This window comes from Rhinolophus sinicus, linkage group LG03, assembly GCF_036562045.2.
Source record: "Rhinolophus sinicus isolate RSC01 linkage group LG03, ASM3656204v1, whole genome shotgun sequence".
NCBI classification, from domain to species: Eukaryota; Metazoa; Chordata; class Mammalia; order Chiroptera; family Rhinolophidae; genus Rhinolophus; species Rhinolophus sinicus.
Genome location: NC_133753.1, coordinates 123,640,680 through 123,666,943, shown reverse-complemented (window position 1 = coordinate 123,666,943; position 26,264 = coordinate 123,640,680). Strand labels below are relative to the sequence as shown.

The 26,264-nt window shown below is 36.8% G+C and overlaps 1 protein-coding gene and 1 long non-coding RNA gene across 16 annotated transcripts in view; one reads left to right on the top strand and one right to left on the bottom strand.

The window, feature by feature from the left end:
• APC (APC regulator of WNT signaling pathway) overlaps nt 1-26,264 on the top strand; it is a 241,039-nt gene that overhangs the window by 122,123 nt on the left and 92,652 nt on the right. Inside the window, exon 1 of one of the 15 annotated variants that reach the window (XM_019727780.2) lies at nt 12,684-12,702. The exons of the other annotated variants lie outside the window; for them this stretch is intronic. The gene's annotated coding sequence lies outside the window, so the exon portion shown is untranslated. Of the gene's footprint in view, nt 1-12,683; nt 12,703-26,264 lie in introns of those variants that run through there. 15 annotated transcript variants of the gene reach the window in all.
• On the bottom strand, nt 7,286-26,260 carry LOC141570677 (uncharacterized). The gene is made up of 3 exons (XR_012494976.1): nt 26,152-26,260; nt 24,134-24,374; nt 7,286-8,732 (listed from the first exon to the last, which is right to left on the bottom strand). It is a non-coding gene; the product is annotated as an uncharacterized LOC141570677 (long non-coding RNA).

The following is a 26,264-nucleotide window of genomic DNA, read 5'->3' as shown; positions in this document are numbered from 1 at the left end:
ATAATAAATAGTCTGTTATCTTTCTAAGGGCTGCAGGAAAAGAATTCCCTCTCATATCTGATACAGGCTATATGTACCTTCTCTTTTTCCTTTACCAGTCTCACCAGAGATTTAGTAGTCTTTCTAAAGAACTAAATTTTGAACCTTGAGATTCTTTTAATTTTATACTTGTTTTCTATTGCATTGATTTCTGCTCTTTATTTCCTTCCTTCTGCTTTTCAGGGCTTACTTTTTTGTTCTTTTGCTAACTTCTTGTAGTTCACTACTTTGCAGTATTTCTTTTAAGTATATGCATTTAATGCTAAGCATTTCCCTCTAAGCACTGTTTTAGCTATTATATTACTCAAATTTTGATACGTGGTACTTTTATACTTTAAAATATTTTCTAATTTTCATTGGTTTCTACTTTGACTTTTGAATTAATTAGAAGCGTTAAATTTCTCAATTTTTAAACATGGAGATTTTTCTAGTTTTTAAGTTTGGTTTTGATTTTTAATAGTACGGTGTAATCAGAGAACACACTCTGCTTCAAAGGCCTGTGATTTCAGACCTTTACAATTTGAGATCTGCATTGTATTATGGCCCAGTGTATTGTCTTTTTTTTTTCCCTCTGCACTTACTGAATGCAATGTTCTGTATGTTTTCATTAGGTCATGTTTGTCAATCCTGTATTTCATATCTTTAGTAGCATTAACGATCTCTTGTTAGCTTGTATCAGTCACGGAGAAGGGTATGTTAAAGTCTCTTTATCATAATTGTGGATTTGATTATGGATTTGATTATTTTCCTTTGTAGTTCTCTCAACTTTTGCTTTATATATTTGAGGCTATGCTAGTAAATTATTAGAAATGTATAATAGTTATATCTTAGTGACGTACCGATCTGAAGTGTTCCTTTTTTATTCTTTATATTTTGCTGGGTTCAATTTGTTATTTTGTTTATGATTTTGCATCAGTATTAATGAGTGAGATGGCCTATATATTGTTCTTTTCGGGATTTGAAATCAACATTATGCTAGCCTTGTGAAATGAGCTGACCCTCATTTTCTATTCTGGAAGAGTTTGTGTATGAGTAGAATTATTTCTTCCTTAAATTTTAAATTCTGGCAGAGAAGCCATCTGGGCTGTTAGTTTTCTTGTTTTTTAATTACTAATTTGACTCCTAGTTTTTAAGCCTGATCAGGTTTTCTGTCTCATGATTATTTTGGTACTTTTTGTATTGAGGTCCAGTTTGGGATTAATGTAACATCAGCTTTCTTCTTTTCATTCTTTTATGTCCAACCTTTCTATGTTCTTATGTTTTAGATGTGTCTCTTATGTGACATGGTTGGTTGGATTTAAATCTCCCATCTTATTATGTAATTCACATATGCCCTAATAATTGTTCCCCTTTCTCTCCTTTCTTGCCATTTAGATGAGTTGCTATTTTATCATTCATATTTTTCCCCATTATTATTTGGAAGTTATGACCTCTTTTTCTCTTCTTTAACTAGTTACTCTAGAAATTGCAATATGAATCTTATACAGAGATCCTCTTCCCCAGATGATGCACTTTAATTCTATTTACTAGCAGCCCTACTAATATAGAATTGTTGTGCATTTTAATTCATATTTATTTTCTTTGTCCCTCATTGTTATTGTTTTATACCGTCAATATTCAGCTTAGTTTAATGCATGTATTTACCATGTTCTTAGATTTCCTATGGTTTTCCTCTTAGGATCATTTTACTTAATCTTGAAGAATCTGAGACACATGTTTAGAACTTCCTTTAGTTTGTTTGCTTAAAAACACTTTAAATTACCTCACTCTTGAAAGATATTTTTGCTGGGTAGACAATTCTAGGTTGGCAGTTACTTTATTTACTTCAGCACATTCTGGGTTGGTGGTTACTTTATTTCAACACATTCCATAGTTTTTGAGACCTCAGCTCTTTGTGTTTCTCTTTCCTTTTAAAATTATCATTTTCCTTTGGCTGCTTTTAAGATGTTTATCTTTGTGTTTGATTTTCTGTTGTTTTACTATGCTCTGGTTAGGCATTGGATTTTAGGGGGCTTCGTCAATTCATGGATTGGTATCTTTTGTCAGTTCTGGAAATTTCTTAGGCATTATTTTTTCCAAATATTTCTTTTTCTCCGTATTCTCTCTTCTGTTTTTTGGGGGACTCCAGTTTAGTATATTAGACCGTCTGTCTTTTACCCTCTTTTCTGTTCCTTTCCTACTTTTTGTCCCTCTAGTTTTCATTCTGGATAGTTCAGTCTGACCTATCTCCAAAGTTTTTTCACCTGCTTCTAACCTGTTAACTCATCCAGTAAATTCTTAATGTAGATTATTTTATCTTTCAGTATGAGATTTTTATTTGGTTCTTTTTCATATCAACCATGTCACTCACTTTTTATAGCTTTCCGTTTCAGAAAAAAAAAGTTGTCTTTTATCTCCTTGAATGTAGTAAGCATACTTATTTTTTAGTTTGTGTCTGATAATTCCAATATTGTCAGGTCTTTGTTGGTCTGATTCTGTTTTCTGTTGTAGAAATAATTTCATATATAAGGTGAAGTTAATTTTTCTCTGGAGAAGATTTTCATTTGCTATTGTCAAATGCCTGGGAGTACAAGACTATCTTAATCCACTTTCTTTTTTTTTTTTTTTTTTCACTTTTCTGGACTACCCCCTGGTTCCATCTTACTCTTCTTAAGGTGCATCTCTTTGGAGTCCCAGCTCAAGGCCAAGGGTGTTTTTACTGCAGTCCTTATTCTTGGTGGGTCCCAAACTCTAACTTTTGTCTCCCAGTCCTGCAAAGCAGGCAACAAATCACAAAGTTTAGCCTCTTAAATGCTGCCTCTGATGGCAAACCCACAAAAGGCAAAAGCTGATCTCACCTTTCTGGATTCGACTTCTGGTGAATTTGAACTAGTAATTTATTTCTTACTATGTTGGTAGTTATTTGATGTTTTTAAGAAGATTATTTTAATATTTTTTCTAGCTTCTAAAATTGACTTCAGAAGCATAGTTGGTCTGGATTGCCTAATCTGCTATTTCCACAAGAAGAAGTCCAAGTATTTCTTTGACTAACTTGTTCAAGGAGGACTTAACATTTCTATATTAGGCCTCTTTTATAGTACAAATGAGATTCCTGGGAAGCATAAGCATTAAGTTATGTTTCCTTTTAATATTTCATCAATTCCTATTACTTTGCAAAGCCCCAAGGGAAGGGGACAGAGGATATTTTATTTGACTAGAGAAGTTAGAAATACTTGTATATTGGTAGTGCATTGGGGTAGGAATTGTCCTTCAAGTGAGTACAGAGAATATGATCTGGACATTTTTGAAGTGGAGATGTGTGAAGAGGGAGGGAGAATGCACTGAACTGAGGAGAGACGGCAAACAAATTTGTTCTTTAGTATTCTTTAGTGGAAGTGGGTTCAGTTCCAATAATAAATGTGACAGCTCTCTATGTGCCATGTGGATGTTGTGATTTTTATTTTATTTTACTTTTAATATTGCTTGGTATATCTCAGGGACAGAATACAAGTTTTTAATCTTATCTATATCTATTTAAAATATTATATGTGTAACTTGCTTTTTGAAATCTGAGATTAAATCTGTTAAATAGGAGGTCAAACACACAGGATAGAAGAAGTCCTACTAGGCAAACTACACTACAGCAGTCTTTACATACATTGACATTCTTCTCTGGGTAGAAGGATGTTGAAAATTTAATATAACATACTAATATGTTTTTGTTTCAAAGACATTTGACTGGAGTTAATCACGGCTGCAGCATGAAATGCCATCCGTCACTTTGTGATTACACTGATGCATCAACAAAGTGCAAAAGCATTTCTCTTTTAAGGAATTCTTATATTTGTTTACTTGATTCTTTTTCCTCTCAACTAAAATAAAATACTATGTTGAAGATTGTTATTAATTATAGTTTGTTTACTTCCCTGCTATGTTAGATTTAAACAGATCTTTATTTTAGGTTAGCTCACTTCCCTTCAGGAAACTGAAGGTTAAAATGAGCTGACAGAGAATTTTAGGACTACCCTAGATGTCATTAGGTCTCTCCTGTGCCCTTCCTTCTACCCCCTCCCATTCTAAACATGTGAAAACAGAGGCCAAAGGAAGAAGGGTCAGTTGACTCACCTCAAGTTAAATTGAACTAAAATCCAGATCTCTCCGTCTTCATAGTTTCCTGAGTTCTTTTCAGCCATACGATACCATTAGCCATACTGTGCATAACTGACATGATGATTTATCAGTGACTGTTAATAGCTGATAAAATGTTAATATATCTTGATTATCCATATATTTATTTATTTTTTAAGTATTTTTTTAAGTGTTTTTTTCTTTTTTTAAGATTTTATTGGGGAAGGGGGAACAGGATTTTGTTGGGGAACAGTGTGTATTTCCAGGACTTTCTTTCCAAGTCAAGTTGTTGTCCTTTCAGTCTTAGTTATGGAGGGTGCAGCTCAGCTCCAGGTCCAGTTGCTGTTTTCTAGTTGCAGGGGGCGCAGCCCACCATCCCTTGCGGCAGTCGAACCAACAACCCTGTGGTTGAGAGGATGCTCTCCCACCAACTGAGCCATCCGGGAGCTCAGCAGCAGCTCAGCTCAAGGTGCCGTGTCCAATCTTAGTTGCAGGGGGCGCTGCCCACCATCCCTTGCGGGACTCGAGGAATCGAACTGGCAACCTTGGGGTTGAGAGCCCACTATGGGTTCGATGTGGGAATCGAACCGGCAGCCTCCGGAGTTAAGAACATGGAGCTCTAACCAGTTGAGCCACCGGGCCGGCCCCTCCATATATTTATTATGAATGCAATTAATTTTATACTTCCTAAATTTCATTTGTAAGTCTAGTGTTTCAGTTAAAGTTTGCTGCCTGTGACTAAATGCAGCTTGTCAGTTGGTCTTGGCATCAGTCTCAACATTTGTTCATGTCTGCGCTGGTCCTGAGCTGGACTCTGAGGACTTGCCGAAGATTCTTACTTCAATACTCTCCCCCATAAAGCAGTTCTTATGTCAGACTTCAGACAGTGGACGAACGATACTGTTCTACTGTTAACATTTAGCGTATTCAGTCAGTGTGCTTATTAACTCTTGCTTCCACAATCTTGCAATGCTTGCTACAAAACTGGAACACGTTTTCCCTATTGTGTTCTTCCATGTACACTAGGGCTTGATTTTAGTGGTACCTCTGTTTAATAGGCTTTCTCATTCTAGTCATTCTTTCATTTTCATTTCTTCTGTTTTTGTCTTTGCCATAGTTTCACTTCAGAGACTGATATTTTTTCTAATATTTTTTTGATGAATTTTTTTTTAATTAAAATTTATTGAGGGTGACAATGGTTAGAAAACTTACATAGGTTTCAGGTGTACAATTATGTATTACATCATCTGTATATCACATTGTGTGCTCACCACCCAGAGTCAGTTCTCCTTCCATCACCATTTATTTGATCCCCCTTACCCTCATCTACCGCCCTACTACCCCCTTACCCTCTGGTAACCGCTAAACTATTGTCTGTGTCTATGAGTTTTTGTTTCATTATTTGTTTGTCTTATTCCTTTGTTGCTTTCAGTTTTATATCCCACATATCAGTGAAATCATATGGTTCTCAACTTTTTCTGTGTGACTTATGTCGCTTAGCATAGTATCTTTTCTAATATTTCAATAACATTTCTTCAATGGCTTCTTAGTTCTAATACAAGAGTTTTTCCTCTGCCTTTTCTAACAAACATCCGTTGACATATTAGCATCACTGAAAGATGATACTAGTCATCAGTTAAAAAAATAAACTTATAGGTTGGAAAAATTGTCACACTGGACAAAATCTACAAATGTATTTTAATTGTTGTACTCATTTGGTTTAACACTCACTCATATCACGTGTATGCTAATGAATTACTGAGTTGGTTCTCAGTTGAAATTAAGTTATGTATTTTACCCAAAATTTAATTCTTACTCAAAAACCAAAAGTCATATGGAAGAAGAATTAGCTGTGTCATACCAATATATTATGCCAGCTATTAAACCCAGTTTTTGCTTCACTTTCATAGACTTTAGACACTTTCTTTTGGAAGTACATATTGGTAGGATTTTGTTTTTCTACAACTTAATATTTTATGATGAGTTGCCAGATGCTATGATTTGTTTGTTATTAGTTTATATTGGATTAATAAGATTCTTGATTTAGTGTAGAATTAGGCCTTTGACAAAAGGTTTGCTTCTCAATTCAGATAACAGCCTGTGAATTAAATACTATTAGGACCTTGAGTACTTGACTTGAACCATGACAGTTTTCTTGCCAAGATGTTAAATGGAATCAAAAAGTATAGCTGAATGGGAGAAAGAGTTCTTGTCCTCTTCTCTCACCAGTATTTAGTATAATGCTTTATATGCCTAAAAAAGAAATTATTGAGTGTTATTTTAAAAAATTATGTTTCTGGGGAGGCCAGTTAGCTCAGTTGGTTAGAGCGTGGTGCTCTTAACAACAAGGTTGCTGGTTCGATACCCCGATGGGCCACTGTGAGCTGTGCCCTCCATAACTGGATTGAAATAACTACTTGACTTGGGAGTTGATGCGTCCTGGAAAAACACACTTAAATAAATTTTTTTTTAAAAGTTTAAAAAATATTTTCTGTTTCTAATCTATCTCAGTGTTACTCACTTGCAAATTAAATCTTTTATGTGGCTATTAATTGGTTCATAATGAAGTTCCTGAAGACCCTCTATAAACCTAGTAATGGAGGCTTCTGGTTTTATTATGCTACCTGTACTCAACATTTAATTTAATTAGGGTATTTTACACACATTTTTTTTCATACCTGGCATACGTATCCTCATTGTACTTGTCTGTATTTGGTAAAATTAAGGCCCAACCACTGGTATAGGAAGACATCTCTCTGCTGAAGATAAATATATTTAAATTTCTAAATCAGAAATAGTTGACTTTGGTTTAATGGAAAATGAAACCTTGATTCAAGTCTTTGGCTCTGCCTTAACTAGATAGGACATATCACTTAAAGCCTTCTTGTCATTTAGCTTTTATGCCCACAAAATTAGGACTTATTATGTTTTAGCTATGCTTTTTTTCAGATATTTTTCTGAAATGATATAGGGAGCATTTATCTCAGATAACTTCCCTAAAGATGATGGACATACAAGATTTTTTAAATCATAGTCCACTTTCATGTTGTTGAAGCCAGATTGTTTCTTGTCATAACGTCTTTGTTTCCAGAGTTGTAACACGGAACTTGCTTCTTGGCCTCAAACTTAAATGCAGGCATTGATAATAAGATACTGAAATAATGTCTTACTTGGTAGACCAAAAAAAGTAATGAGCATGGTTTTGTTGACCTAAAAAATAAAACAGTTATTTTGCCAGCAAAAATGGGTTTATTCAGGAACAGCAAAAAATTGCAATTCGGGACAAGCACGCTAAGGCAAAAGCCATAGGCAGTTCCAACAATAAAAGAAAGGAGTGTCTTATGGAGAAAAAGGAGGAGAAAGTTAGAGGGGTTGTTTGGAACGTAAGTCCACTGGAGAAAAGCAAGAGTTCAGAGAAATGAAGGTTTCTCATTGGCTGAGTTGCTGGGGTATTCGGATTTTTGTTAGAGATGCAATGTACATCTTTTCCTGTTGGGCCCTATCTTGAAGATGCTTTCTTGTTGATGATTCTTGGTTTGGGGTCTGTAATTGACCATACTTCTTGTAATTGACCTCACCTGTAATTGACGTCAAGAGCTCGCCCTTCTGGTCTCCCGATTCCGTTTTGGTGAGGGTTTTTTTCTTTACTGATTCTCACAGTTTTGAATAAGTACTAAAGTTGTTTTAGGTCTCTCTCATTTTAAACATTTTAAAAAATGCAGCTTTGTTAGGAAAAGAGACTTAAAAGTCTTATATCTTTGGGCAGACATTACATGCATGTAGTACACATTTCAAAAGTTATAAGAGCGTTTGAAATGAAAATCTCCTACCCCTGTCCCTCAGCCCCACATGCCTTCCACAGAGGCTGTCACTGTGACTGTTTTCTTGTTTAGCCTTTCAAACTGTAGTTCACAGAAACTCAAAACTTTGCAAACGTGTCTGTGAATGTTCTTTAGGAGAGCAAATCCATATACTATTATAGTAGAGTCTAATTTGGGTTTCATCAAAAATCAGCATTCTGGAACTGACATACTTAAGAATTTAAAATCATAGCGATACTCTTATTCAAGTTCCAGAACAGTTTTTTACTTTAAAAATTACAAATTGGTTGCTGGAAGAGATTAGTTCAATGTGGAAATCCTCCTGGTTTGTATTTTAACAAAAATGATCCCATGGTTGAAGGTCATTTGGAAAGGTCTAGCTAAGGTAGCTCATGTGCTAGCCACACAGGAGGTGGTTGTGAGGAATTTCATTCATTGTGGCTTATAGTAAGGTGAGAGAACCTGTATATTTTACTTGTTGTCTGTGTACGTGAGCAGCGTTTGCTGACTTGACTGGGGTGAAGGATCTGCTGGCAAGGTCACTCACTCACTCGTTTGACTGGCAAGTTGGTGCTGGTCTGGGCTCCACATTGGCCTTTGCATAGGGTCACTTGAATCTCCTCACTGTACGGTGGCTGGCTCCAGAGTAAGCAATCTCGGAGGCCAAGGTGGGAGCTACAGTGTCTTTTTGACCAAGCCTCAGAAGTCACACTCCTGCGATACCTTGTCGGTCACACAGGTCAGCTCTATTCAGCATGGGAAAGACTGGAACACAGAAATAGAAAGATCATTGGGGGTTTTCTTGGAAGGTGTTGCGGTACTTCCCAACCATGTCCCCCCAAAATTGAAATAAAGATTGGAAATCTACGTAATTTTACTAACAATTGTCACCCCAATAAATTTAAAAAAAAAAAGATTACATTACATCTATAAGGAACTCCATAATATTATCAAATGAAATAATGTAATCTGCTGAGTAATGATTACAGTAGTTTTGTTAAAGAAAAACCCTGTAACCTGTATGCCATAAACTTATGTATCTATAATGTATTTACTTACATGTATGCATAAATCTAAACAAAACTGTAGGAGGAGACTTATAAAACTGTTAATATTGGTTATCTCAGGATGGTGGGATTAGAAGCATGGAAAGATTATTAACTTTTACATGGCTCCGTTATTCTTGGCTTGTCATAAGAATGTATTGCTTTTGTACATAAAGAATTCAGTAAAATCAATGAAAGAAAAAAAAAGAAATAAGGATTGGATCAGCATTCTTATATTTGATGTTTGTGGTGATCTCAAGGTGAATTTATGCAAAAGAAGCCTAAGGCTTTCAGAATGCTACACACCATTCTATTATTTATGCACTGTTCAGAAAAATGGTTGTTTGATTGTGAAGCTTTTTGTAGTGATTTATTTTTTATCATGTTTGATGTCTGATGAGAAGAAAACTCACGTAAATTTGGAATGTAGCTTCCTCTTAGAAATTGTAGGATACACTCTCTAGCTTTAACATGTTGGTGAAATCTTGGCTACCTCGTCTATAGATATTACTACTACTTTAACCTAGCTATTGAGTCCAAGTGCATTCAGAAATCTGAGTGAATATGGGTGAATATCTTTCATTTACAAAATAGTGAATTCTGACTGTAATCAGAAATTTAAGGTTCTGGCATACTTATGCTGCTGGAATAGTATGAAAGAATAAGGCTGCTACTCCTATATGATTAAACTGAGAAAAAAATTGCCTATATGTTATGCTTGAGGATGATCTTTGGAGGAGTAATAATTTGAAAGATTCAAGTCTGGTCAGGAGGGGACAGGGAGATTTATGGGTCAAGTGTCTGGTTTTAAACGTCTCAGACAGACATTTATGTGAAATATCAGATAGCTAGTTGGATATTTAGAAGAGAGGGTTAGGATGGAAATATAAATACGAGATTTAGCATCATATAAATGATGTTTAAAGCCTTAAGACTAGGTGAGAAAAACGATAAAGAGAGAAAGCAGTCCTAGAACTAGCCCTGAGGCACTCCAGCTCTTAGAAGACTAGTGAAGAGACAGAACCATTCAAGGAAATTAGAGGGAGGAGGAAAACCAGGAGAATATGTCATGGAGACCAAGGGAAGATGTCTATTTCAGATAGAAGAGAGTGATCAACTTGTTCAAATATTAAGAGGTTGTACTGAGATGAGGGCAATGGAATTTGACCACAAGGTGGTATTGGTGACCTTGACAGTTGAGCTTCAAGAAATTGTTTAGGATTAGGGTGGGTTAAAGAGTGAATTAGAGGTGAGAAAATAGAGACAGGAAATGAACTAGATCAAGAAGTTTTGCTGTGAGTAGAACAGAGAAATGGGGTCATATCTATTGTGTATGTGCGTGGGGTGGGGGAGATTTGTAAAGATGAGTGATACTAGAGTCTGTTTCTGTATTCATGGAAATGATCCAGTAGAAAAGGAGAAAGTGACTGATTATACAGGAGAGAGGGGGTACTCTTGAAAAGACAAGAGCAGTTAGACTCCATTGTCCAAGTGAGTCACGGGGAGCAGTGCTTTTTCCATTTTAATAGAAGGAAAGCAGTGTATGTGTGGTAGGGAAATATGAGGGTATTTCTCTCACATGGGATGAAGTAAGTCTTCAGCTGAGAATGTCACAGGTAAGAAAATGGGTGTGTTACAAGTTTGAAGTGAGAAAAACGGTATGAAGAAGTCAACTTGGAGACTGGCAAAGTGCACTTTCTAGGAAAGACAGTAGTCCTGCCAGGCAGTGTTAAATATCCTTTCATGTTTATACTTGTAAGTTTAAAGTGAAACCAGCCAGTCCTATTATCTGATTTCCCCCCTTTCTGAATAAGTGGCTCTGATGCATGTGTGTGAAAGTGGAATACTTCAGTTCAACCGACTTGGGGTTTTTCCAGGTAAATGTAATAGGAGGAGAGAGGAATGAAGGGTTTGAGTTATCGAGTGGGAGTGGTTATTGTTGGGTGTAAGGAGAAAAATAAAGATGAAAATAATGGATAGTGAAACATGATGCGAGTAAAGAACTCAATGAGGTAAAAGAATGTTGCTTTTAGTAGTAGCATGAACTAGAGGAATAGGAGATACACTTGAGACTGGAGCTTTAGTAATTGAGATTTTGATTCAGATTTTGGAGTTGGTACAGTTATTGGTGATGACCGGGCTGTGAGTGTGATCATGGGAGCGGGTATTTGGAGGTGAAGGAGTTAAGAAACAAAGACACCAGGGTGTTAGATGAGTAACCCACAGACTGTCACTGAGAGTGACGACTGGTGAGGATGGAAGAGTGTTGGCGACAGTAGTAGTTGCATAGCTGGATACAGCAGTGCCCGAAGAGCCTGCGTGTTTAAAAGAGGAGGAAATTTGCTTTGGAAACAGTGACTGTATGCAAGGAGTGCATCCTGGTCTTCTCCCGATGCCTTCAGCGTCCCACCACTCCCATCTGGCCTAACGTTCAGGGATGTGAGAGGGGGAAAGTGTCCCCTGGAGAAAGTTGAAAAGAAAGTGGTGTCATCAAAGTGCAACTAAGAGGATATTCACTGAAGAACTTGAAGTTGTAGGGGAGGTAGTTGATTAATTTATAGATACACTAGTCTCTTGTATTTGAACACAGAAGTATTAAAATACACTGTTTGATTATGTGATTTACTTAAGTTTATGTTTTGTTATATTAAATATGTTAAAGACTATGTCAAACCTGTTGTGAAATTCAGGTTTTCTATTGTAGGAGGGGGAAATAAGAAAAGAGGAATATATAGCCGTTCAAAAATGCAAACATCTGGTATCGTCCCTTAGGAACACGAGTAGTGTTGACTTATTGGTTATGTCCCCAGCCCTGCCACAGACCACTTAATCCATGAGCAGTATTAACTCATGTAACTACCATATGTAACATTGAATAACACTGTTTCTAGGGAAAAATATATTCGTCTTTTCAATTTCAGGTGTCGGAAACCATCCACCTCTCCTTGTTGCCCTGGAGTAAGAGTTTCTCTCCAGACCTTACCACCACCACCACCTCTGTTCAAGTGGGACTTCCCTGCTCCCGAGCTGCTAATAGGATGCTAGTGGGGGCAGGGGAGTAATTGTTAGAAGTGAGAATAGAATTTGGATGAAAAAGAGAGCGGAGTTTCAGGAAGTTAGAGGACAAGAAACTAGCTGAGGAATAGTTGAGTCTTTTAATGGCTCCCTCTCCCTAATGCTAAAATAAGCACAAAATGTTTTTAGAGCTTTATGGTCTCTTCATATTAAGTGGAAACATAAATAAGAAGTGAGCAGGATATCCTACACTTGATTTCCCCCCCCCCCTTTTTAAGGAATATTCACTTCATTCACTCAGCAAATACTTAATTTCTACTAGATACCTAGGACAGTGCTTGTATAGTTAGGAAGATGAAGGCAGAGCTCCTCGCTCAGAAGCTCACAGTCTGTGGGGAGAAACAGATGTAAGTTGAGCTGATAATGGACTTAAATTCTCCAGGAGCATAGAGGGAAAGGCATCGGACTACTTGGGATAGTTTGAGGTAGCTGCACAGAGTTAGATCTTGACATGTGAGAGAGAGTTTATTCCACAGACATTTGAGTAACTACTTGGGACCAGGCAGGATACCGGCCGCTGAGAAAACAGTGATGACACACAAGACAGGAGTCTTGTCCTCAAGGAGCTTAGTGAGACATGAGGAAGATCACTAAGTAAGGAACCCAAGTGTGCGGTGAGTGAGATAGCTGGGGCCTCTGGAGGCGTTTTATTCAGGCGGGAGGTAAGAGGCCTTCATGCAGGCTTGTGGGAGATGTCGTCTAAACTGAGTCCTGAAACGTGTCCACTTTAGCTAGGGGAGCACGTGGAGTGAGAATCCTGCAGGAGACAAAACGGTGAGCACCGTAAGTGGGTGGTGAGTGCACAGGAGTCCCGGTGGTTGGAGTGTAGCTGGAGTAGGCGGGGGCCATGGGTAAAGCTGGGGAGCAAGGACGGCTCAGATCGTGAAAGACCTTACGTGTGGTGCCAACGAGCTGGGACTTTTGTCACCGATGGAAAGCTATGAAAGGTGAAAAATACTAATTTTGAAGGATCTTTCTAGAAGCTGGCAATTAGGGATGACTTTTTGTTACGTATAGCTTAGTGCTGGTTTTGTTGTTGTTAATGTAAAAGTAGTACTGATCTCTGTTAAAATTTTAGACACTAAAAAGGTGCCACTGAATTCTGCTACTCCTCAGAGGAAACCACTGTTAAGTTTCTTGAGTATTTTAAAAAACATTTCAAGCAGCATAATGTTCTTAATAGCAGAATAGTGTTAGATAAAACAGTATTTCAGAAGAAGTGGAGGTGGGTGGGGAGAAATCAACCCTCCTAGCTTCCAGGCAAATAAGATTTTATATAAACTGTATAACAAACGGTTGATAAAGCCAGCCAAGGTGTCTTACCACTGCATCGGAGTGATTTGTTTAAGGTAAATAGCAGACCTTCTTTGGGAAAAGATTAAGAAAATGCCTTTATTATATTCTGTTAGGTACAGAGTAGTTTGGGATCAAAATGCTTATTGATCTGTTGAGTAAGGTACTTGAATGTGAAATGAAATTTAGTCTAGTTCTTGAAAAATGCTATTTTTTCCTTCTATAAAAGCTATGTGACACTTCAAATAATTCTACCCAATCTTGAAGGACTTGGCAAAGAAAATTTTGAAAAGTCTTACAGATAAATATGAAGTTTTAGTTTTAAAAACCACCTGTATTCCCTCTTAGAACATAATATTAAGTATTCATTTTGAACTCTTTCATTAGGGTGACTCTTCTCCTAATTCTAAAAGGAATCTATATATTAGGTACTATTGGGGGGTAATCCAAGTTGACCCAGAGGTTTCTGATTTGATTGACATAGTCTAGTGTGCTAGGTAGATTATTTTTCCTTTTACTTAATAACAACTTCGGATTATTTAAACTATAATAGCAAGCATTTATATTCAGATATCCAGAAGTGAAATAATTTTATAGTCTATATTTTGCATTGTATGTTTAAAATTCATCATAAAGCAACAGGGAGGGAAGACATTCAAAAAGAAAGAAAATGGTATAGAATTAGGCGATATTACCTGCAATTGGTATATAGTGTTGAAAAAGTGATTATCTTTTCATTCAAGGTAAGAATTTGTGGATATTGGGGTGAGAATAAGTCTTGACACAAGGATTTGGTTTAAGGTTCTAATAAATAAAGTGTCATTATTAGGTTGTATATTTATTCTTTGATGTACACCAAATTTTGTCTTGAGCATCAATTAAAATTGGGCTTTTCCTCATCAGTTCTGATGTATTTCAAGGGCTAATTTTGTGTGTTATAACTTGATAAATGATTCATTAATCTGAGTATTTTATGATATTATATATGTTAAATGATGGTAATTTTTAATCTTTTCCTGGGAGAAAGACGGTTTAAAAAAAAAATTAATTCTCTGTGCTCCTCTTTCTAAAATTCTCAGTGATACTGTAAATATTTGGTGCTGTTTTGGTGACTTTGTGTCACACGTCTTTAGTGTTAAAATGTCATTTTTTATTAATAGGTTTTATAAAGTTGTACTGCAAATTGTACCTTTGGAAGCAATTTTTATCGCTGTTTTAGGTTTTCAGTAAAGATCAAAGTTTAAAATATTAAACAAGATCATACTTAAAAAATACACAAGCTAGCATAAAATCTTGCTTTAAACATTTAGTTTTTAAAAAGTAATCAGAATTTTCCCCCGCAGGGGAAGTGGAATTTAAAATATTTTATGCCCTAAAACTGAAACTTCACCAGATTAGGGCATGTTAAGTATTTAGAGAAAAAAATATATATCCTTTACTTTACTTAGACACAAATATTTGAATATTTTATTAATTGGGTAAAATGGTTGTCAAAGGTTGTTTTGGTATTTTATTGACAGCATAATATTAATAAATAACTATGTTGTCAAAGTTGCCAAAATAACACCAAATAAAACAAAATTAAATTTCTTATGGAGTATAAAATTAAATGTTTTTTCCTGCCATCATATTTTCCAATTGAAAAAGTAGCCATTAAATTTAACTATAATTTAGTAGTAGTATGCTTATTATTTCTGATTATTTCTCCTCTTGAGCAGGAGCTAGAAACTCATTTTGTTAATTTTTGTGCATCTTGCTCTAATCCTTCCTTATTTGAAGCAACTTTGTTTTGCATTGTCGTAAGACGAAGTCTAAATTTTTTAACCTAACAGACAAAATGGAAATCTCTACCCTGAAAAATTCCTGAATGTCTCTCAAGGCTAATTCTGTTGCTACTTTCTCTCTGAAATTTTCTTGGTTATATAGCTGGAAATGATCTAATCTCTCATCCTTTGACATACGTTTCCTTGTATTGAAACTTTTGTTGTAAATATTTAGGTCCTCTACTAGATTGCATTTAAGTTGATGTCTTATTCATCTTTATACCATCTGCATTCATGCATTCAACAAAATGTATTGAATGCTTACTATACACCAAGCCTGTTCCAGGTGTGAAGGAAACAGCAATGCACACAAATCTAGGTTCCTGTCCCCATAGAATTTATATTCCAGTTTGGGGAACGGTGAAGATGGAGACAGCAAATTAAATGGCTAGATACATAGATAGAGCCTTTCAGATCTTAAATGATTCTAGCATAGAGCAAGCATGATGTGACGGAAAGTTTAAGGATGGTTCCAGTGTTGCTAAAGTGATCACGGAAGGGCTCTGAAGATTTGACGTGTACGCCAAGCCCCCAACGATATGGTGGAGCAGTCATTTGAAGATTTGGGAGCAGTTTTTGAGGCTGAAGGAAAGGCAGTGAATAGACATAAGAGAGACAAGGGAGGGGAGGCAGAGGAGAAGTGTGGGAGTGGGAGCAGGAGCTGGAGTATGCGGTCTTGTGAACCAAGGTAAGGAGATTGATGCTAGTTTCATGGGAAGCCAGGGAACGGTTTGGAGCTTCTAAGGGCTCCTTTGATTACACTGGGCCCACGCAGGGTAATCGCCCTATTTTAAAATCAGCTAATAAATAACCTTAGTTACATCTGCCAAGTCCTTTTTACTCTGTAATGTAGTATATTCACTAGAGTTACACCAGAGCATATTTAACCTAATACATATTTTACATATTGAACATCACAAGGGCAGTAGAGTTAACTCAGAATAGCCATTATTGAGTCTTTCATACTTTTTCTGATTTCTTTTGCCTTTACTGATAATGCCCACTACCAAGCATTACCTTGTATTTGCCACAACCCCAAATTCTGTTTCTCTTTCATTATTTAACTAAACTGACATCAAAATATCTCCTGCATTTAAAGAAATTTTTGTTGACGGTATGTTCCAGAGAAATCTATGGTTATTCACTGATAAAAATTTATGGCCAAAGGGTATTTATTGTGGATTCCAATTAGACGTTTTCAAAGCTGTTTGAGTTTTCTTGTTTTCCACTCGTTCTGATGATTAAAAATGCTTTGATTCAGTAAATATTTATTGAGCATCTACTGCGGAGCCCAGTGCAGCAGAATCATCAGGATGATAAACGAACAAGTAAATTTTAAGGCATGAGGCTCTGAAGAGCGACAAGCTGCTCTGGGAGATAACATAACCTCGATCTAACAGTACAGGGAAGTGCTGGTGAGACCTGCAGGGGGAGGCAGGGGGATCCACACCAGCGTAGAAATCCGACTGCCTCTTACTTCACTGTTGTGTGGCTGGGTGGGTTGTAAAATTGCTTTGAGCCTCGTTGTCTGTGTGAATAATAATCTTTTTAATCTCTATAGAAGTTTTATTAGGGTTAGATGAGATCATACATATTTGCCTACTGTCTGCTACTAATTTAGAAAGAGGTTTATCGTGAAACTAACGAAATTTAATGTACCTAATTGCATGGGCCCTTCCTAGATCCTTTTGCAGCAGCCCTAGCAACTTTGATTTAATTTGTGTTTTCCTTAAGCATGAGTCTCCCACAATTTCTGTACTCCTGGTTCCCATAAAATCTGAATTTGCCTCTGGCCATAGGTTAGATCAGAAATAAATGTTAATTTCTCTCTCCTTCAACTGTTGGGATTTTAGATTGTGTCCAACTTAGAAGTGCTTAACTTTTGGAAAAAATAATCAGAAATATATGTGTTAGGTTGTGGAAATTTTATAAAATTCAGCAAAAGTTAAATTTCTGTAATCCCACACCCAGGGACACTCGATATTTTGGTTATCATTGGTCTTCTCTGCACGTATGTAATTCACTCTTTTTAAAAGAGACAAGCTAGTTGGAATCATATTAAGCATATAATCTACATTTTTGGTTAATTTAAATGAATTATATAATTGTGTATCATAATTATCTTCTGTGATAGTTTTTGTTTCTGTAAGTTGACTTTTTATTTAGATCCCACATTTATAAGTGATATCGTACTGTATTTGTCTTTGTCTACTTGGCTTATTTCACTTACATTAATACCCTTAAGGTCCATACATGTTATTGCAAATGACAGGATTTCCTTTCCTCTCGTGGCTATCATGAATAAGGCTGCAGTGAGCATCGGAGTCAGGTATCCCTTCCATAGTCCGTTTTCATTTCCTTTGGAAATACATACCCAGAAGTGGGATAATTAGACCATATGGTAGTTCTATCGTTAATTTCTGGAGGAACCTCCGTACTGTTTTCCATAGTTGCTGCACCAAATTACATCCTAACAGTTCACAAGGGTTCCCTTTCCTCCACATTGTCCCCACACTTGTTATCCCTTGTCTTTATGATGATAACGGGTCTGAAGTGACATTGTGGTTTTGATTAGTATTTTCTTGGTGATGGTGATGTTAAGCATCTTTACATGAACCTGTTGGCTATTTGAATGTCTTTGGGAAAATGTCTGTTCAGTTCCTCTGCTCATTTTTTTAATCTGATTTTTTTTCTATGTGAGCTCTTTATATATTATGGCTATATTGACCCCTTAGCAGATATGATTTACAAATATTTTCTCCCATTCAGTAGGTTGCCTTTTCATTTTGTTAATGGTTTCTTTTGCTCTGCAGAAGCTATTTGGCTTGATGTAGTCACTCTTGTTTATTTTTGCTTTTGTTGCCTTTGTTTTTGGTGTCAAATCCAAAATATCATTGCCAAGAACAATGACAGGGAGCCTGCTCACTATGTTTTTCTTCTAGGGGTTTTACAGTTTCAAGTCTTAAATTTAGGTCTTTGATTTATTTTGAGTTGATTTTCGTATATAGTGTAAGATCAGAGTCCAGTTTCATTCATTTGCATGTGGCTGTCCAGTTTTCCCAGCACCATTTATTGAAGAGACTGTCCTTTCCCCATCATATATTACATGGAGGTAGAATGGTGCTTGGTGCTTCTCAGTCCTGGCAGCACTTACCAATGCCTGGGCCTCATCCTCAGAGATTCTGACTTAATGGTCTTTCAAAAATTCCTAAGCTCATAAAATGATTCTACTGTGCAGCTACCTAACCTCAGAAACTTAGTCCCAAGGTTGTATCACTTTTTTATTTTTGTATTTATTTATTTTTTACCTACAGCGCCCAGGGTTTTTATTTAAGCATTTTTTATTTTATTTAAGCATTCCATTTCCTCTGCATTCATTAGTCACCATTTACTGTACTATTATTTCATGAGGGCATCTGCATTGGATACCCTTTGGAGACTTGTTTTAAGTTATCCCTTAAACTAATATTTAATAAATATTATGTACAAAATATTTAATAAATATTATGTGCATACCATGAAGCATATAAGATAAAATCAGGTGTGATTCTTTCCTCAATATTCTTATAGTGAAGAATGGGGAAGTAGATGTACACAGAGAGGTGCAAAATGTGTTTGTGCCTAAAAGAGGTGGGAAGAATGGAGGGAAGAAGATGGTGAATTGATTCTTGGTGGGATGGTAGATTACTTCATGGAAATGTATGTTTAAGCTGAACCTTGATTTGGACCAGTAGAGGCATGAATAATCCTTTACTTTTTAAAAACTATTTCACAGTTTATAAAGTTTGTTCATGATGACAAATTTGATTCTTACAACAACTCTATAAAATAAGCCAGGTAGTTATTCTCATTTTACAGATGAAAGAGGAGCCAAGTCTTAGACTAGTTAAGTGACCTATCCAGGGTCATAGAGCTACAGAGTGAAAGATTCAGAACTTTAAACCTAAGTCTTCAGTTTCCATATGCTGGAACGTTGTACTCATATCACATTACTGTGTGTGTGTATTGTGCCGTAGAGTCAGCTACGACTCCTGGTGACCCTGTGAATGAGTGATGTCCACAGCATCCTGTCCTCAGCAGCCCTACCCAGCTCCTCAATCCATCTCATATTTGGTCTTGCTCTTTTCCTGCTGCCTTCCATTTTCCCAACATCCTTGTCTTTTCCAAAGAACCCTGTCTTCTCATGATATGCCCAAAGTAGGATTCAGTTTTGTCATTTTTGCCTCCAGTGATATTTCAGGCTTAATTTGCTCTACGATCACAGTAGAGTAAAGGCAGAAAGCTCTACATTTAAGATGATTTTTAGAAATGACTAATTGTTTAGTTTGGTTGGATTATTATTAGGGTTAAAGTTCTGACGTAGTTGAAAATAAAGCTATATAGGTTGGTAGGCAGAATAATGGTTCCCTAAGGATGTCCATTCCGTAATCCCCAGAACCTGTGAATATGTTAGATTATGTAACAAGGGGGAATTAAGGCTGCAGATGAAATTAAGGTTGTTACTGAGGTAACCTGAAAGTAAGGAGATTATCCTGGATTGTTGAGGTGGGTCAATGTAAGCTTCTTTACCTGAAGAGTGGAAGAGGGAGGCAGAAGAATGAGAGTCAAAGAGTAAGATGATGATAGAAGCAAGGTCAGAGTGCTGCAAATTGAAAAGGACTCAATCCACCCTTGCAAGCTTTGAAGTTGGAGGAAGGAGGCTTCTAACCAAGGGATGGAGTTGGTCTCTAGAAGCTGAAAGGGCAAGACAACAGATTCTCCCTTAGAATCTCCACAAAGGAGTGCAGCCCTATAGATACCTTGAAATAGGTTTCAGTGAAACCTATTTTGGATTTCTGAACTACAAAACTGCAAGATAATAAATTTTGTTGTTTTAAGCCACTAAATTGTAGCAATTTGTTATGGCAGCCATTGGAAACTTAATACATGTAGGATGCCTTTCAGTGTAGAAAGACTAAGTGACATGCCATTCAGGGCCTCCATAATTAATCTCCAAACTATCTCTATTCCATTGTCAGGCATTGGAAAGCCATGAAATGTTCTTAAGCAGGGGTATAAAAAACTATTTTGATATTTGCTGATTAGAGAGGAGAAAAACTAATTAAGATTCTATTATTGGTGCTAGAAATACTTCTTTTGAGAAACTTTTGTCTTTGGAGGTAAGAGAACACACAGATAAGTAAGTCTGGCTTGTGGAAGACTTGAATACGAGGTGTGATCAAACAGTACAGTGAATGTTTAAATTAAATGTATTGTAGTAAAAGACACATTGCCATTAATCCCCCTCTCTTTGAACACACTTGTCCCATCGTTCTTGCCACTTTCTGAAGCAGTTCTGGAAGTCCTCTTTCATGAGTGTCTTTAGTTGCGCTGTTGTGGCTGCCTCGATGTCCTGAATCAAATCAAAATGTTTACCTTTCATGATCATTTTGACTTTGGGGAAGAGCCAGAAGTCGCATGGTGTCAGATCTGGTGAATAAGGTGGAAGAGGACATACCGTAATGTTTTTATTTGACAAAAATTACGGTACCAAAAGCAATATGTGGCACAGAGCGTTATGATAGAAAATGATTTACCACATACTTTAAAACACACCTTCTCTCAACCATAGCTCACTTCCGACTGACTGCACCGAACAAGTGGAAACTTGTCACACACTGTTATTAAGGTTTGACGCACTGCTTCCTGTATTGAAGATCCCTGCCTTTCCGTTGGATGGCACTCGGCAGCAGTATTCACCGTATTTGTGGATCACAATGGGAAGGCTCCATGTCACTCATTGCCTCTGGTATGGCAATTTCTGTCAAATAAAAATATTATGGTATGTCTTTGTCCACTTTAGTCACCGGATCTGGCACCGTGCGACTTGAGGAGGAGTATTTTGAGGGATTAATGGCAATGGTCTTTTACTGTAGTAATTTTTTTTAATTTAAACATTAACCATATTTATTGATCACACCTCGTATATCTCCCACTTAGTTTATACTTAACTAAAATTCCATGCCATTGCAATATTTCAGCTCTTTTCACATGTTCCATGAAAAATACAGAAAAGCTTAGAAAGATGATCTTCACAACCAATTTGGCCTTGGAAATCTGACCCATTTTATTCTCTTAAGCTTTTGCATCATACCATAACCCAGTATAACTCTAGAGACTGGAAGGTTTCTAAGTGAATCTGATGTTATTTGATGGCTTAGCACCTGGAGGACTTAGATTTACATTAACATTGTTTTTCAATACATAATTACTATTTTTAAAGGAAAAAAAAGTGTCGGTCTCTTTGTAGTCATAAATCTATTTTATTCTTTTATCTGAGGTCTTCAATAAAGAGAAGTATTGACAAAGCACAAGAGTCAATTAAAGCAAATGAAAGGAGCACTAATTTTAATTCATTTTATACTAGTTAATATTGTTGCTTATATTATTCTTGTCAGTTTTTAAAATCATAAGTTTTAAATTAGGTCAAACACGTTTATGTTAAAATGGAATACAAGATTTAAGATATTAAGAATTCTGTTAACACTATGTAGTCATTATTGGTTTCTTAAGCTGCAGGAGGTTCAGAAGTTTGTTTGTTTTTTAAGGTGGAGTATATGTTCATATTTATACATTTACTTATGAACGTTTACTAAAAACAGCTGATCATAAGGAACACAGATGTTTGAAATCGGGGGCATGTTTGTCAGTACCGTCTCACAGTAGCCTTCACATACAATTTATTTCTTTTTTTAATTTTGACCAGAAAATATTTTTAATGCATACTGTATATAGTGTAAATGATAGTATTTTTAATTAAATAGGGATAGCAGGAGCTTTATTCTGAGATATACACAAACCTGGTAACACAAATTAATGCTTCAGTGATCTTTGTGTTCACATTTGGCCCAATACAGTTTGATTATATATATTTTTAATTATAATTTTTAAAATAGCTAAATAGATTCTAAAACTAAAATTCAAATCAAAGTTTTGCAGAATTTCTGAAGAAACTGGTTTGAAAATCTTAACTGAATAATTCAGTTGGCAACACTGTAAAATGTAAAGGTTTTAGATTGGCTTGCTTTTAAATTTGAATCATAGTGATTAATGAATGTGTAATGGTCATAAGTTTCTTTAAAATTTTTCATTTGAGTCATCAATTTCTACAATACATGTAGAATAAACCTAGACAAATATTTCAGCTATAAGCTGGTTTAGTAAATAATAGCTTGAATCATAGTCTGAGTCAAGAGTCATAGAATTGTTTCTTAGGGTACTAAGAAGTTATTTTTAGGAACTACTACAATGTGTTCATTGTTTTTTGGAGGGTACTTTTTCTTTCCAGAAAGGAAAGGGTGCTTTTTCTAGGCTTTATGAGAAATTATCTATTATGAATTTGTCACAGTCAATGACTATATAAATAATTAAGTCCTGTTCAGTGAATCATACACTTTGAGTAAGAGTATCTTGAAAGCCTTTTGTAAAACTAAGTCATCCTGACAAAAGGGATATTTAAGATAGAACCATACTGATTTACATGTTTCCTTTATTTCAGACATGAAGGGAAATTGTTTCTAAATACAGTTAAACTTTTGGTATATAATTTTCCTATTAGGTTGGTGCAAAAGTAATTGCGGTTTAAAAGGTTAAAAATAATTTCAAAAACTGCAATTACTTTTGCACTAACCTAATAACTACTAAATAATATGTGGTCAGTTCATTTGTTTGTTCAATAAATATTTAGGGAGTATTTGCTATATATCAGGCATTATAATACAAAGACAGGCATTATAATACAAAGACAAAGAGAAAAATTACCAAAAGCACAAAGGAAAAGCAGAAATCATTCCATAATCCTACCTTCCAAAGATAATCACCATGAACATCTGTTGTATGTGTATCTATGAGCATTTTGCTGTATGTCTATTAATTTTGTAATTTAAGCAACTTGTAATGAATTACATTGCTCCAGATATTCTGTGTTGACAAAGGAAATGTCCAAACATAGAGAGAATTTCTGTAAGAGTTTATTTGAGCACAACTGAAGACATGTGCCGGGGAGCAAGATCTCAAATGCTCCAGAGAATGACAGTTTTGCAGCTTCTTGCATGCATTTGAGATTAAGGAGGGAACATACATGGAGATGAGAGAAAGCAAGGGGAGGACTGGATTGCAGGATAGTTAACAAGATTGTGTGCTCTCTTGAGGGTTAATATCCCTTCGAGAGGTAGTACTTCTGGCATTTCACGGGTGTGTGAACCTAGATGCTCAAGGACAATGGACAGCGCTGGCTCCAAACCTTTTTCACTAAAGAAGGTACCGGCCTGGGGCTGACTACCCACCATGTTGGGGATTTATGCTCACATCATCCTGGGAGGTTATTTTCACAGAACCCTTGTTTTCCATCCACAAGAAAAGGGGGAGTAGAAAAGAAGAGTAAATCAGATAATGAAGTAAAGGGTACAGCGGGGCAGTTGGAGAAGAGGAAAAAGTGGGGTGTTCGCATTGAGTAGCTTTGGAAGCTGCCTTTAGTTCAGAGACAGTCTCTAAATTTTTCTTACTAACTTCCTGGAGAGAAGAAAGTTTTTCTGTGTTCCATTTCAGAGGCTTCTCTTGACCAACTGTGGTAAGCCTCCCATTCATTCAGTTTGATTTTAGAGGTGGCTTTTTTTTGTATTGTGAACCCAAAATAATTTAGGTGTTAAAATGGGCTCTATTTTGCCCATCTGAAGTTGGTATTGCTTCTGGTTAAACCTTCCCATTTCTGTAAGTACTTACAGGTAAATGCTGCCTGCAGATTGTACACCTGCAGGAGCATGAATGGCGGCTGGGGCTTGTCAGCTTGGGGGCATGATTTCCCATGTGAGTTTTAGTTTTCATTTGAGATCTGCAGCGTCTAAACAAATGTCTAGGGATATTGTGTGGCGGTTAGAAGTGTGCTACTTACGGGTTGAGCTCCAAGGGACTGTCGAGGCGACAGTCCCTAGTCTGTTCAGTCCTCTTACACGTCTTGGTTTCTCTGCCCATCTCCTCAGACATCGTGAGGACTGGGAGCCCTGGGTCACCGGCCCTCATGTGCACGTCCCTTGAGAAGTCAAGTACTTCATTACAGTTGGGATGGAATTCCACGTGGGGTCCTGCTCATCTGGGGGGCACCCGCACACACCTCCACACAGCTTTTTAGTCACCTAAGGAAACTTGAAATTTGAGCTGGAGGGAAATTTGAGCCCCTTATCTCATGTATCTATTTATCTAGCAAAAGGTTTTGTTCAGACTCTCAGTAAGCAATTTCAATTGAAAAGCCAAAATTAAAGGCCATCCACGCTTTTTTTTTTCTTTTCCTGTCCCTGAGTTATCTCAATCCTTATCCTTTAGTGCCACCTCAAGGATTTTATTAAAAAACAAACAAACAAACAAAAACAGCTCAAATGAAGTCAGAACCTCTTACCTTAAAACAGAGTGTTCCAGAATTCCAAGAAAAACTCACCCAAGTTCACTCAGTGCAAAGCTGGGAGCTGGTGGGCAACATGGGCCCCTGCTGGTACCTAGTACCAGATCCAGGACTGCAAGGCGGTCCTGGGTGGGCTTCTCTGAAATCCTGCCAGTGGTGCCAAAGTAGATGTCCTCGTAAGAAATATCCAAACCCATGGTTTATTTGAGCCAAACTGACAATTGCCAGAAAGCAAAATCTCAATGAATTGAGAAAAATGCTCTGGGGAATGGCAGTTTTGCAACTTATACAGGAGAATAAAAGGAGGAGACATAAGGAGGGTTACGTGAAATCCATTGGTGGTAGATTAAGGGGGTGGGAGAAAGCAAAGCGGGGGAATCTCTGGGATTGGATAAAAAGGCAAAATAGAGACACACATACTTCTTTTACATTGGTGGGTACAGGATGATAGTTAATGACATTTACAGCAGACAGATGGTATGCCGGAGAACAAGATAACAATGAGTGTTTCCCTGGTTTCCTGCTCTGCTGCCCTTGGCTGTGCCTTAAGGGGTCTGGAAAAGGTACAAGACCTTTGAAAGGTATGCAAAAAGTCGTAGAGGGGCTCACTTAGGGCTCACTTAAGGTAAGAATTGACTTCGTCAAGGAAACTGCCGGCCTAGGATGAGACGTGACCTGCCGTGAGCCACTTTTATTTAGGAATTTTTATGTTTAAACCATCTTATGTGGTTACTTTTGGTCACTGAGTTTTTAAGGCCTGCCGCCTTGCAGGCCTCCCCTGAGCTTGTCAGGCTTAGTATGTGGCCCTTTTTTTGTTCACAGCTGTTTAATAGCTTGTTTTTTGTTTTCATGCTATTAATATGAAAAATGAAGAAAAGATTATAGTAAATATATTTTGTTTAAAGACCTGAAGTTAAGTATCCTTTTAAATTTGAAATAGATCGTGGAAACTGGTCTCCCCCACACACACACCTCTCACCCCCCATTTAAACCAGAATTTAAATCCACTTTAAATTCTTAGCAATTTGGATTTTGTCCCTCAGTCTCATAAAAAAATTAGTAATTTAAACTTTACTTGGTTAGATTTAAATGAAATGTAGAATTTGCCTTAAAATACTAAATATAAGTCTCAGATTAGCAGTAGCCATCAATACTTACTGTGTCAGGGACTGCTCTAAATACTGCTTCATGCATATTAAGTCCTCTGTTCCATACTTCTGCTCCTATTTTATAAAGGAAGCCGAAGCACTGAGCCTGTTAGTGACTAAAATCGCAGAGCTAGTGAGTAGCAGGAGCAAAGACTCGCCCAGAGGAGTGACTGACTCCCTGACGGCTGTGCTGCCATCGTAGCTTTTCTGGTACCTGTATTTTTAATTCAAACATAGTTCAGGTGATTTGCCTAACAAATCAGTGGTTTGTAATATAAAATTATTCGTTATAATACATTTAATACACTCTTTTCCTCTATGCCGCAAACCTGAGAATAAGATGTAATTTATTATTCACCCACTCACCTCCAGCAGCTCATGCTAATCTTTCTGCCTTATGGACCTTCCAGCCCAACCTATTATGCTAGTCAGCTGCCGTAAGCTTCGGTGGCTGCCTGGGGACGGGATGGGAGGGCATA